The sequence below is a fragment of the Myotis nattereri genome, assembly GCF_964212035.1.
Source record: "Myotis nattereri genome assembly, chromosome: 13".
Lineage (NCBI taxonomy): Eukaryota > Metazoa > Chordata > Mammalia > Chiroptera > Vespertilionidae > Myotis > Myotis nattereri.
This window is the reverse complement of record NC_138088.1, coordinates 25,465,123-25,477,603: the sequence shown is the minus strand read 5'-3', so window position 1 is coordinate 25,477,603 and position 12,481 is coordinate 25,465,123. Positions and strand designations below refer to the sequence as shown.

The 12,481-nt window shown below is 36.8% G+C and overlaps 1 protein-coding gene across 1 annotated transcript in view; it reads right to left on the bottom strand.

The window, feature by feature from the left end:
* Positions 1 to 12,481, bottom strand: part of RTKN2 (rhotekin 2) — a 484,906-nt gene that overhangs the window by 218,527 nt on the left and 253,898 nt on the right. Inside the window, exon 4 of the mRNA XM_081104877.1 lies at positions 1,326 to 1,444. The gene's annotated coding sequence lies outside the window, so the exon portion shown is untranslated. The remainder of the gene's footprint in view (positions 1 to 1,325; positions 1,445 to 12,481) is intronic.

The window sequence follows — 12,481 nt, the reverse complement described above, 5'->3', positions numbered from 1 at the left end:
AATAGTCAAGGAAGTAAACTTAAGACGCCAAATTGTACTAAGAGCTTGAGCTTGTTCTTATGATTGAAGCAGCTCTGTTCTAGGTCATGAATACTTCTTTCAGCACAGTCTGCATTTTAGGAGGCAAAGAAATGCCACACACTGTTTCATGTTGTTCTGGGCATTGTGCATCTGTGCACTGGAACACAGTCACGTTTCCTGTCCTTCCTTGTAGGTATTATTTTAATGTTCATCATTCACTACTGAAAGCTTAAAAGAACTGTCTCTTAAAATCCAATTTACCAGCTTGTGATTAATTACTTTTGTCACCAGGAAGCATATTAAAGGAAGTAAAACATTTAGGTCTTGCTATTGTATCTATCCTTTGCCCTAGTTACCATGCTGGGTGAGTGATATAAAGTGGAGCAAGGCAAAAGCCCCGGACTCAAGTAACTCATAGTCTGATGGAAGAGAAGGAACCTAACGAAAATCTAAGAAAACTGCAAATGGATATGTAAAGTGTGTAAAAGCTAAATAACAAATGAAAGCGTGGGGTAGGTTTTGGAGATGAAGCAGTGGAGAGAAAGAAAGCATTAAGCAAAATAAATAAAAAGAAACTCATATCTTAGATGTATGCTGGTGAAATTTCAGAACACCAAGGATAAAACAAAGGACCCCAAATTTTCCAAAGCAAAAAAGAAAGGCAACTAGAAAGTCCAGGAAAAAAGTAAATGCCATATAAGAAACCATAGTTCAAGCATGAAGCAAACAAATGTAGCAAGATTTTGTGTCACTGAATGTTGGAGCCTTCTTCTTTAGGTATGTGGAACTATATATTCTTTTTAATAGGTCCAGTCACATTACTTGGGAATAATCTTTACATGATCATAATATTGTTAGCATTGTTTATTTCTGTGATAGTCAGAATGAGCTAGGTTCTGCTGCAAATGACCAAAGTCTCAGTTGCTTTCAACAATAGAAGTTTCTTCCTTGCTCATTTTAAATGTTCATCACAGGTAAGCGAAGGCTCAGATATATGTTATATTCATTTTGGGATCAAGACACTGCCTGGAACATTGTCAGTCACATGACAAAAACAAAGATGTGATCCATGTCTCTTAAGACTTCCTATAAATGACATTCATTACTTTCACTCACATTTTATTAGCCAAAGCCACTCCTGACTTCACTACAACAAGTGCATATCATCTTCCCACAGGGAGAGGTTCAGAGGGATGGAAACAAAAATATTAGGTGACCATATACAAACTCTCATAGTTGAATACCACCTTTCTTGTATTCAACTATTCAGTATTCTCCTTTTCCCACGTGCTGAATACACTTACCCCTTTTCCAAAAGAGACAATCAGAGTCCCAAACAGCAGCTTGGTCTTTACCTTTACTTCTAAGGTAATGTGAGATGGTTTCTATGTCAGGTCTTCATGCAGCAATTCTTGATCCAGAGCTGTAGGAATAAAAGGAGAAGCCATATGCTCTTCACATACTCAATGTGCAGTGGTGAAACAGGGAGAGTGTGACCACAATAAACACTCTCATTTGAAAAGGTGAAGAATGGGAGACACACAGGTATTACCAGTCTCTACAAATTCTAAAATCTCCTTGGGCAGATATTGTCTGAGAGAAGGAAGTATTCCTTGATCAGATTTTGATTTCACTCCCTGAGAATAGCTCCCCAGACATTTTTCTCCTTAGCAATTGCACCTTTTGGGGAGTCTTTATTTTTCACTATTGTCTTCTGCTACATCCCAAGAAAGAATTGTAGAGCATGATCTCCTTGGAGGCCAAAGAGCTTTCTCCCTTCTTGCTCTAGCGGGAAGGAAGGAGAAATGCAAGGGTTGTTTTAAGTCTTCAGCGATCTTTTCCAATTTAGGCTTGTGGTTGCCTTGGTATTCTAATGCTTTCAATTTTTAACTTAACTATTTGTTTTTTATTAAAATATTCTTATTCTGTTTTGAAATATGCCTTTACATACATTTAATTGCTAGTACCTTGTATATATCAGATTTCCCTAAAATTTTTAAACAAATGACATATAGCAACCCCTTGATTTTGGTCCTTGACATGAGGCTAGTTTTAGTAGGACTTTGTTGTTCAATGATATCCTTTTTTCTTTCTAAAAAAATCAATTTTATTTTTCAATTACAGTTGAATACATTATTACATTAGTTTCAGGTGTATACCCCAATAATTAGACATTATACATCTTACTAATTGATCATCTTGATGAATCTCTCACCCATCTGATACCATACATAATTATTAGAATACTAGAGGCCCGGTGCACAAAAATGTGTGCACTTGAGAGGGTCCCTCAGCCGGGCCTGTGCCCTCTCACAGTCTGGGACCCCTCGGGGGATGACCACCTGCTGGCTTAGGCCCGCTCCCTGGGGAATTGGGTCTAAGCTGGCAGTCAGACATCCCTCTGGCAGCCCAGGAGCCATCGGGGGATGTCCACTTGCCAGCAGGAAGCAGACCTAAGCTGCAGTTGGACATCCTTAGCGCTGCTGAGGAGGCAGGAGAGGCTCCCACCACCACCGCTATACTGGCAGCCATCAGCCGGGCTTGTGGCTGAGCAGAGCTCCCCATGTGGGAGTGCAATGACCACCAGAGGGCAGCTCTTGCATTGAGCATCTGCCCCATGGTGGTCAGTGTGTGTCATGGTGACCAGTCATTCCCAGTCGTTCTGCTGTTGGGGTCAATTTGCATATTTTCCTTTTATTATATAGGATTATTGACTATATTCCTTATGCTGTACTTTACATACCCATGACTATTCTGTAACAACCAATTTGTACTTCTTAATCCCTTCATTTTTTTCACCCATCCCCCCAACCCTCCTCCCATCTGGCAACTGTCAAAATGTTCTCTGTATCTATGAGTGTTTCTGTTCTGTTTGTTCATTTGCTTGATTTTTATACTTAATTGTTGATAGATATGTATTTATTGCCATTTTATTTGGTTTAGTGATTGAAAATGAGAATCAATTGTATCTTTCAAATCATGAAAATCCCCAAGTTTCTAGATGCTATCTATTTCTTTTTCTCCCTACTTTCCAACTGACCAATTCTTTTTGAGCTTATTTCTTTCTAGTTAGTGCATCCAATACCAACCAACTGAAGCTGCTAATATATTGTTTGCCCACATCTTCCCCTAAATCTACACCATGTTCATTAAGCGTAAGGATCACCTCCTTCCACCTTCAATATTAACTCCCTTGCTTTTCAATGATGAGGCCTGGAGCCAGTGCAACTTATTTTAGTTTTGTTGTTGTGACAATAGCACCTCATGTTATTGCAATAGCACCTGTCTTGTGCAAATTAATCAATTTTGCATCAGTCAGGGTCAACTAGGCTATGCTTAGGTAATAAATGGCTCCAAAATACCATCATTATAACAACAAAGATCTATTTCTTTCCTTTATTACATATTCCTTGTATAGTGGCTATAGCCCTGCTTTATGTCACTTTTACTCTAGTACCAAGCTGATGAAGCAGCCCCTGGGTGAAACATTTATGATCTCATGGAAAAGGGAAAAGAGACAGTGGCCCATGAATTAGCACTTAAAACTTCTGCCTGGAAATGGCACAGACCACTTCTACCCATAATGGCCAAAGCACTAATGTGACTACAGACAGGAATAAATATTTTTTCTACAAAGAGGGAAACCAGAATATTTAATAATCAATAATGTAACTTACTACAATTACTATTAACTTACAGTCAACAGGTAGACAAAGTACAGCAGATAATTATAGTTATGCCCTGTAAAATGAAAGTGTTAAAAATCTTAACCACATAAAAAGAAGAACATAGCTGACAAAAGTGAGGAGATAAAAGTGGTTGCAATTTGCCTTTTTAACTAGATGTCTTGTCTTATACCTCTGGCTCAGCAGGCTTTATCCTGTATTCATGGTGATGATATAATTTGTCAACTGAGGACACGCTTGAGAGTGAAAGTCAGGTTTTATTAATAATTACATCATGCCAAAACCGGTTTGGCTCAGTAGATAGAGCGTCGGCCTGCGGACTGAAAGGTCCCAGGTTCGATTCCGGTCAAGGGCATGTACCTGGGTTGCGGGCACATCCCCCAGTGGGAGATGTGCAGGAGGCAGCTGATCGATGTTTCTCTCTCATCGATGTTTCTAACTCTCTATCTCTCTCCCTTCCTCTCTGTAAAAAATCAATAAAATATATTTTAAAAAAATAATTACATCAAGAAAACAGGTTAAAACAGAGACTATCCTGTGCAAACGAGGATGTATGGTTCCCTACCTGAGCTTCTGCTCAGCTCCGGTCCCAGTTACAGGCTTTGCTGGAACAGTATGAATTCTCAATTACAGAAAAACAAGCTCTCTGTGCTTTCTGTGTGATCATAATTTGGCAGCACGTAAGTGAAGAGTTGCCAGTGCAATCTTTCATTGAAACACATGGTTGAATCCACCTTTTTTTCCCCTCTAATTACTGTTTTTGCTGACACCTAGCTATCACTGCAAGGTATTCTAACTTCCTTTTGGTTTTTATGGCTGGAAATCTGCAATTGTGGAAGAATGAACTTAAAATGGCACGCTTCTAGAGGAGGCCTTGGGTCAACAGAATCATGTGTCCGTTATGTCAGAGAAGTGTTTAATCATTCAACAAATATTTATTAAGCATATTTTACATGCCAGGTACTTTGTAAGACACTTGGGCTGAAATGGTGATCCTATTCATGAGGAGTGGAATCAGACTCCTAAATGCATGAGCTCCAGGTAATTTGCACAAGTTGGTGACTTTTCTTCCTAACCATATTGTAGACTTCTTGAGGTTATAGCTCATCCCTCATAGAACCAGCTCTGTACTTCTCACAGAACCTGCCACAGTGAATAGAAGAGGTTTCAGAATATTTGCTCCTAGAAGAGAGAGTATTATTCAATTTAGTTTGGGACATAGTAGATACTCAACTGTTAAGTGAGTGAATACTTATTGTGTAATTTATTTCTTAAGTTCCATTCCCTTGGTAAAACAAAATCCAGTTGCCCACACAAGAAGAAATAATCAACTGTTTTAGGAAATCTAGTTTAGTTTGTTTCAGAAGGACTTTGTCAGAAAAGCTGGGGGCTAACCTGAACTCCTCTCATGAGGCAACACTGTCCTGCTCTTCTCAAAATCAGTGGCTTTACAACAGAGGCCAAGGGGAAAGTATTTCTTTTCTCTACGGAATTTAGCACAGCGCAGTAGAAATGAAGCTTATCATGGAAGTTTCTTATAGACTTTTGAGATGTTGGTCAGGAATACATCATGACTGAGTCGTACAATATTTATGAAATTGTCAACTCGAGGAACACATCTGCGCTCTTTTTTCCCCCACTCTGAAATTACTTCACTTCACAGAGTGGCCCGAATTTGGCTGTTCTATAATGATTAAAATGCCCTGTAACTCATTAATGTTGCCACCATTTATTTAATAAAATCAAATCAGAGTAGCATTTAATTTAGCTTTAATAGGATACTTAATGTATGTTAACTAAATATCAATTGATTATTAAAGTGGAGAGTGCTGAGGTGTAACAAATATATAAGATATAAATCTTGTTGCTGTGCCATTAACTCAGAATTACATAAGCAATAAATGTCTAATTAGATTTTAGTAGTGATGACTTGTAAGCATGTATTGAGATTCAATAAGATCGATGTTATTGACTTGTGCTAAGGACCACAGCTTAATTAACTCCTTCATTCTTATTTTCAACATTCTTTGCCATTTTTTATTTATAGGGTGCTAAACCAGAGGCGTGGTGGTGGAGGAAGAGAGATGATCCAAGTACAGCACCTTAAATAATCCCAAACAATAACAGGAAGACAGGATGACCATTCTGATGGGCTTGGATTCCAGGACTTTGGGTAATGGAATCACTGATTTCTAAGGTCATTTTCTTAAAGGTAAGTTTGAAGATTCAGCATGATATGGCAATGTAGTCAGACCATTTGAGTAGCATAAAGTGAAAAGTTGGCCCCAAATCAATCCCATCTTAGATGGGGGAAGAACAGAAGGTCACTTATACGGTACAATTTTAGGAGTCCTTGCTCTTTCAAAAATATCTATCCTACTTCTCTATCACTGCCTGAAAATCATAATGCAACTATTCCTTTGGGCTCAAGGTATGATTACCCTTTGACTGTCTAATTAAAAAGTCTGGAACCACAGGTTGTTATACAAGATAACTAGATAATTGTTATAAAAAAAAACATGATGTGTTCCATGACATTAGATAATATGCTCAGTGTTATCCTTGTTAAAATTATATAATTCAATGCACTGTGCAAAATTGCAAGAAACACAATTTATTGATGCAGTGCTTCTGTCAATTTCTGTACATGCATATGTGATACATTCCATCATTTGTGTTTCTGATTTGCACTGAATAACCTGTTTCTTTAGTGTGTCCCCGAAGAATTCACCAAGTGGGATCAATCTGTTAAAAAGTAACTTATCTGTGTTACCAGATTTTATGGTCACTTTGCATTTTAAGCTGGTATTAGCTCTCTAACACTAATTAATCAAATTATTTACTTGGCATAATGTTATGGAGAGCCTCTGGCTTTGGAAATTCTTTGGTAAAATTGGTAATTCAGACACTCCTGAATTTGAGGTCTGTGTTCTGTTCTGAGCCAGATGAGCTTCTGCAAGTTACTTAACCTCTCTAGGCATCATCCCATAGTGTCATTGGGGGAATTAAATGAGATAATGTATAAAAGATGCCCCGTAAAAAGTCTCTTACATTGTCTAAGCAACTGACCTTTGCTCCTCTCTGTTCTTCTCTACCCTTTTCCTTATCTCTCATTTTATTTCACTGCTCTTAATGCACTAACATGACCCCCCCCCCCTTCTTTGGATGGGGATGATAGAATGCTAATTTTTAGACAGGCATAGGGCTTAATGCTTTAGAAACTGGAGGTGGAAAGTGGAGGAAAGACAAAATCATGGAAAGAGAAGGGGCATAATACTAGGAACATAATTCTTTGCCGTTCACACATTTGCCAGGAGCCATTCCTGGCTTACCTCAACTTTCCGAGGAACCCCAACTATAAAGGTTGCAGATACCACATTGCTCTGAGGTTAAGGATACCTCAGAAAAGTAGCTCAATTGACACCTGCAGTTGGGAATATTCTGTGATTTATGTGATCCATCAACAAACAAATGCTTTCTGGGAGCTATGGTTATAGTTTAACAATCTCTCATAAAGATGTACAAATCCTAAGTCTGCATATACCTAATGACTTAGCCTTAAAACACATGAAACAAAATTTGAGAGAATTTACTGAGAGATATTGATTAATCCAGAATCTTCATGGGAGGTCCTAATATATTTTTTCTCAGATATGACAGATCAAGCAAACAAAAGAAAAGTAGTGAAAGTGTAGATTTGACAACATAACTCAAAAGCTTGATCTAATGGTAGATATGGAATCTTATACCCAACAGTCTGATAATTTATTTTTAAAGCATCATTGAATGATTATAAAAATTGATTATGTATTAGGTCATGAGAAGAGTCTCAACAAATTCCAAAGAATCTATTCATAGGGCCCATGTTATCTAACCACAAAGAAATTATTAAATTAGAAAACAACAATAAAAGGACAATTAAAAACAACAATAGCTGTCATACCTTTAGGGGAGAAACATAGTTCTAAAAAAACTCAAGTGTTTCAGAGGACAAATATGGAAATTAAAAAATGCTTTAGCACTGAATGAAAACAATAGTACTACATTCAAAATGTTGCTAAAAGCAGTACTCAGCAGAAAACTCATACGTAAGCTGTAAATCCAATTCTGCGTCAACAAAAAATGAATGGAATTTTTCATGAAACTTGAAACTTTGTATTTTTCATAAGGAAGTCAAAAATTAATCAAGAATAGTCAATAGCACCCTGACCGGTTTGGCTCAGTGGATAGAGCGTCAGCCTGTGGACTGAAAGGTCCCAGGTTCAATTCCGGTCAAGGGCATGTACCATGGCTGCGGGCACATCCCCAGTAAGGGGTGTGCAAGAGGCAGCTGATCCATGTTTCTCTCTCATCGATGTTTCTAACTCTCTATCCCCTCTCCCTTCCTCTCTATAAAAAAATCAATAAAATATATTAAAAAAAGAGAATAGTCAATAGCTAAAACTGTTCTCAAAAAGAAGCATTATTAGTACAGAGTGTAGACCTGTGCCACCTGATTAGTTATAAAACTACAGAAATTAAGGCATGGTAAGGTGGCCTTACACATGAAGAGACAAATAGATCATCAGAACAAGCCTCGGAATAAAATCAAGCATATACAGACCTTAGGAATATAAAAAAAGAGGGGGGAAATCCGGTAAATTAGAGAGATGGGATGACCTAATCAATAACTTGCATAGAAAAAATGGTTTTCATATAAAAAAAGTAAAATTAGATCACTGCTCCACATCATATGTAAAAACAATCTTCCAATGAATTAAAAACTGTAATAGAAAAAAAACCTAAAAGTATTGGAAGAAAATATCAGAGAATATTTAATGATCTCAGAGTAGGAAATAATTTCTCAAACAAGATAATAATAACTTAAATATTAAAGTATTAAATTTGATTACTCAAAAACTTTTTTAATCCTCAAGTAAAAAGGATTTTATTTTTTAGAGAGAGGGGAGTGGGAGGAGGTAGGGAAGAAGAGAGAGAGAGAGAGAGAGAGAGAGAGAGAGAGAGAACACCCAAAACCTAGGAGGAATCAAACCCTCCACCTTTCCATGTAAGGGATGACACTCCTACCACCTGAGCACATTGGCCATAAGTGACTACTCAAATTTTTTTAAAAATCACAATAAAGTTAAAATATAAGTGATGAAGTAAAAGTAACAAAGATACTGTATATTAACAGATACGCCAGACAAAACATTATTATCCATCATCAAAGGATCTGAATGGTCAATTCTCAGAAAAGAAAATTTGAATAAAAGTAGAAAAGAAAATGGCACACACAAATGAATACAAGCAGAACTGGGAAACTCTGAAAATGATTAGTAATGTATCAATGTCAATGCTTTCTGGGAACTGTGGTTTTGCAAAATGTTACCATGAAAAGCTGGGCAAAATGTACAAGGGAACCCCTCATATTATTTCTTACAACTGCAAATGAGTCTACATTATCTCAATAAAAATTTCAACTATGTGAAAAGATACCCTCATTAGTAATCAATGATATTCTATTTTAAATAATAAGATGCTCAGAAAATTGTTAAAAAAAATAAGAATTGTGATCATAACCAGTGTTGGCAAGGAAGTGACTGTTTAGAGACAAGGGGAAATTTCATATTTTACACTCAGAAATTGGTAAAAATGAAGGATCATGACCAAAACCAGTGTTGGCAAGGAAGTGAGTACTTAGGGAAAAGGGAATTCTAATGTTTTGCTTGTGGGAGTGTAATCTGGAGAACAGTTTTGCAACAGCTCTTAAAATTGAAAATGTGCCTATTCAAAAATTCACTTGTAGGTGTATATCCTGGATATATTATTTTATGTGTGTCCAAGAGGACATGTACAAGGATGTTATTGCAGTTGGTAATAATAAAAAATTGGAAAAAATTCAAATATTCCTGTAGAGAAAATGGATAAATAAATTGTGGTATACAATGGAATATTAGACAACAACTAAAATGAACTAGATCTTTCAACATCAACATGGATAACTCTTGAAGGCATAATATTAAGAAAATGAAACTGTAGAGAGTTACATGCACTGTGAAACAAGCTAAGACTCTTCCTCTTTCAGTCCAGACTGGGTTTCCAAGTCAAAAGGCAAAAGTGCTTCCACGTTTTAAAAAGAGGTAGTAGACCAGTTATCCAGGACTTACAAAGATGTCATTTGCAGCCCAGCTATGTTCTCCTTAATTGATCACAACTTCAGTGTTTAAAAAAGGATGGAGATGTTGAGAGAGAATGATTAGAGAAAGATTTGCTTTGAAGAAAGTGCCCATGAGAGTCTCTCCTGCTTTTATAATTTTTTGAAGGGTGAGGTGTACATTTTCATCTCAAGTCAAATGAGAGCAGCTTCCAGGGGACCACTCAAAGGTTGATGGTCCCCACAGCTGTTTGTGAGACACAGCGGGCTGAAGCGAGGCTGAGCCTGAGCAATCAGGGGTTAAGAGGATGTGGCTGGAGCTCAACCAACGTTCTGAAAGTCCAGCAAGGAAAGAGGCTGTCCTGGGACTGGTCTGGACCACCAGAGTCACGAATGCAAGTATTTCCTTTGGACAAATGGGCCATAAAGATGAGCCTACCATTCATTCATTCACTTATGCATTCAAGAAATAGTTTCTAAGTTGTGTATTATGTTCCAAGCACTGTTTTAAGCATTTAAATCAGTGGACAAATAGGCAATAATACTCTTTCTCATGGAATGTATATTTCATTTGGGAGTGATGATGAATAATAAACATAAAAAATTGACTAATGTAGTATAATAGAATGTTATAAATACTATAAGAAAATGCAGATTAAGCGGCATGGGGGTGAGGAGGGTGGATAGAGTGCACTTTTAAGTAAAGGTATCAGAGTAGGCTTTATTAAAAAGATAAGATTTGGGCAGACTTGGGGGAGATAAGAGAATCTGTCTTCTATATTTTGAGCAAAAACTGTCCTAGACAGAAAGAATAGCCAGTAGAACGCTCTAGAAGGGAGCATGCATAGCATGTTTTAGATGCAGCAAAGGGCCAGAGTGGCTGGAGTGGAGTGAGCAGGGGGTGAGAAATAGGAGATAAAGTCTGAGGTCAGAGAGGTAATGGGCCAGCAAGGTGGGGGACTGGGTGGACAGATTGTGAGGGGTCATATAGGCCTTTATGAGTTATTTGGCTTTTATTCTGAGGAAAAACTGGATTCCTGCTGGGCTTTGAACAGATATGCTGATATGACTTGCTTGTGTTTTAATTGGTGTCTTTAGCTGCTATACTGAGAACAGACTGTTGAGTGGCCAAGAGTGGAAGAAGGGAAACAAGTTGGGAAGATTCGTTGCATTAATCCAGGGCAGAGGTGATGGAGGTTCAGATCAGGGCAGCAGTAGTAGAGATAGTGAGAAGCAGTCAGATTCTGGGGGAAAATACACACACAAAAAAGTACAAAACTTACATGAGAACAACTTTAAAACACTGTTGAAGGACACAAAAGAACACTTTAACAATGGAAAACATAACATGTCCTAGGATGGGAAGACTCAACATTATACAGATGATAGTTCTCCATTAATTAATTTGGAAATATAATACAATCCCAAGAGCAAACACTAACAGTTTGTAAAGATATTTAAATTAAAAAGGCTAGTTCTAATGTCCAATGAAAAATTGATAAATTTGACAAAAAAATAAAAAATAAATATCTTAATAGAAAAACACATCAGAAAGAAAAAGATAAATGACAAATTGGAATTTTCAACTGATAATGAGCAATTTTTTTAAATATGCAAAGAGCTCCTACAAATAAATAAGCAAGTCAACAACTCAACAAGAAAAAATGGACAAAGAAAATTAATGAGTAGTTAAAAGAAAATGTAGATGAATTTTAAATATATGAAATGATTCTCAACCTCACTGTAAATTTAAAAAGAAACATTGCAAAACTACAATATGATACTCACAAAAGTACTATGTGATACCATTTCTCATCTATCATATGGGCAGATACAAAAGTTTGATAACATGCTATTGGCTGGGGTCTACGGAAACAGGCATGCTCATAACATTGTTAATAAAAGAGCAAACACTTATTACTTCTTTGAAGACTAATTTGAAAATACCTAGCTACAATTAAAGTGCCTTTAATGTCTTTTGATCTATAAACCCCACTTCCAGGACTTATTCTTCATTGAAGTGAAGTAACTGATATATAAGAGTATTCATTGTGGTATTGTTTTAAGTACTGAGAAATTAAAAACTACTTAAATATCAATACAAAGGGGGAATGGATAAATAATTTACATTACAAAATGAAAGGGAGCATTATGTAGCTGCCTAAAACAATGTGGCAGTGATATATACTGATATGGAAAGTTCTCCAAGATATGTTAAGTGAGGGGAAAAAAGCAAAAATAAAACAAAGAAACAAAACATGGTTGCAAAACTTGCTAAAGTTTGTTAACAATACACATATGTGCAGTACATTTCTGGAATAAAGAAAATGGTTACTTCTTAAAATAGGAACTGGGCAACTGAAGGAGACTGACTTTCACCATTTGAAGTCTATACTATGTGTTGATATACTGATTCCAAAATATAAGGGATTTTGAAAAACTCCAAAATAGACAGGAAAACTACAGGCAAATGGATTAGAAAAGAAAATTAAGGCTTTAGAGGTATTATCATTTGTCTCTGAGATGAGCTCAGAAATGAAAGTCGTCGACACTTAGGTAGAACTGTAGTATTTAAGATTCTTCTGGAAATTCTCTCAAAGTCCACCAGAGGGCACATGAAATTACAGTGTGAGTAAGT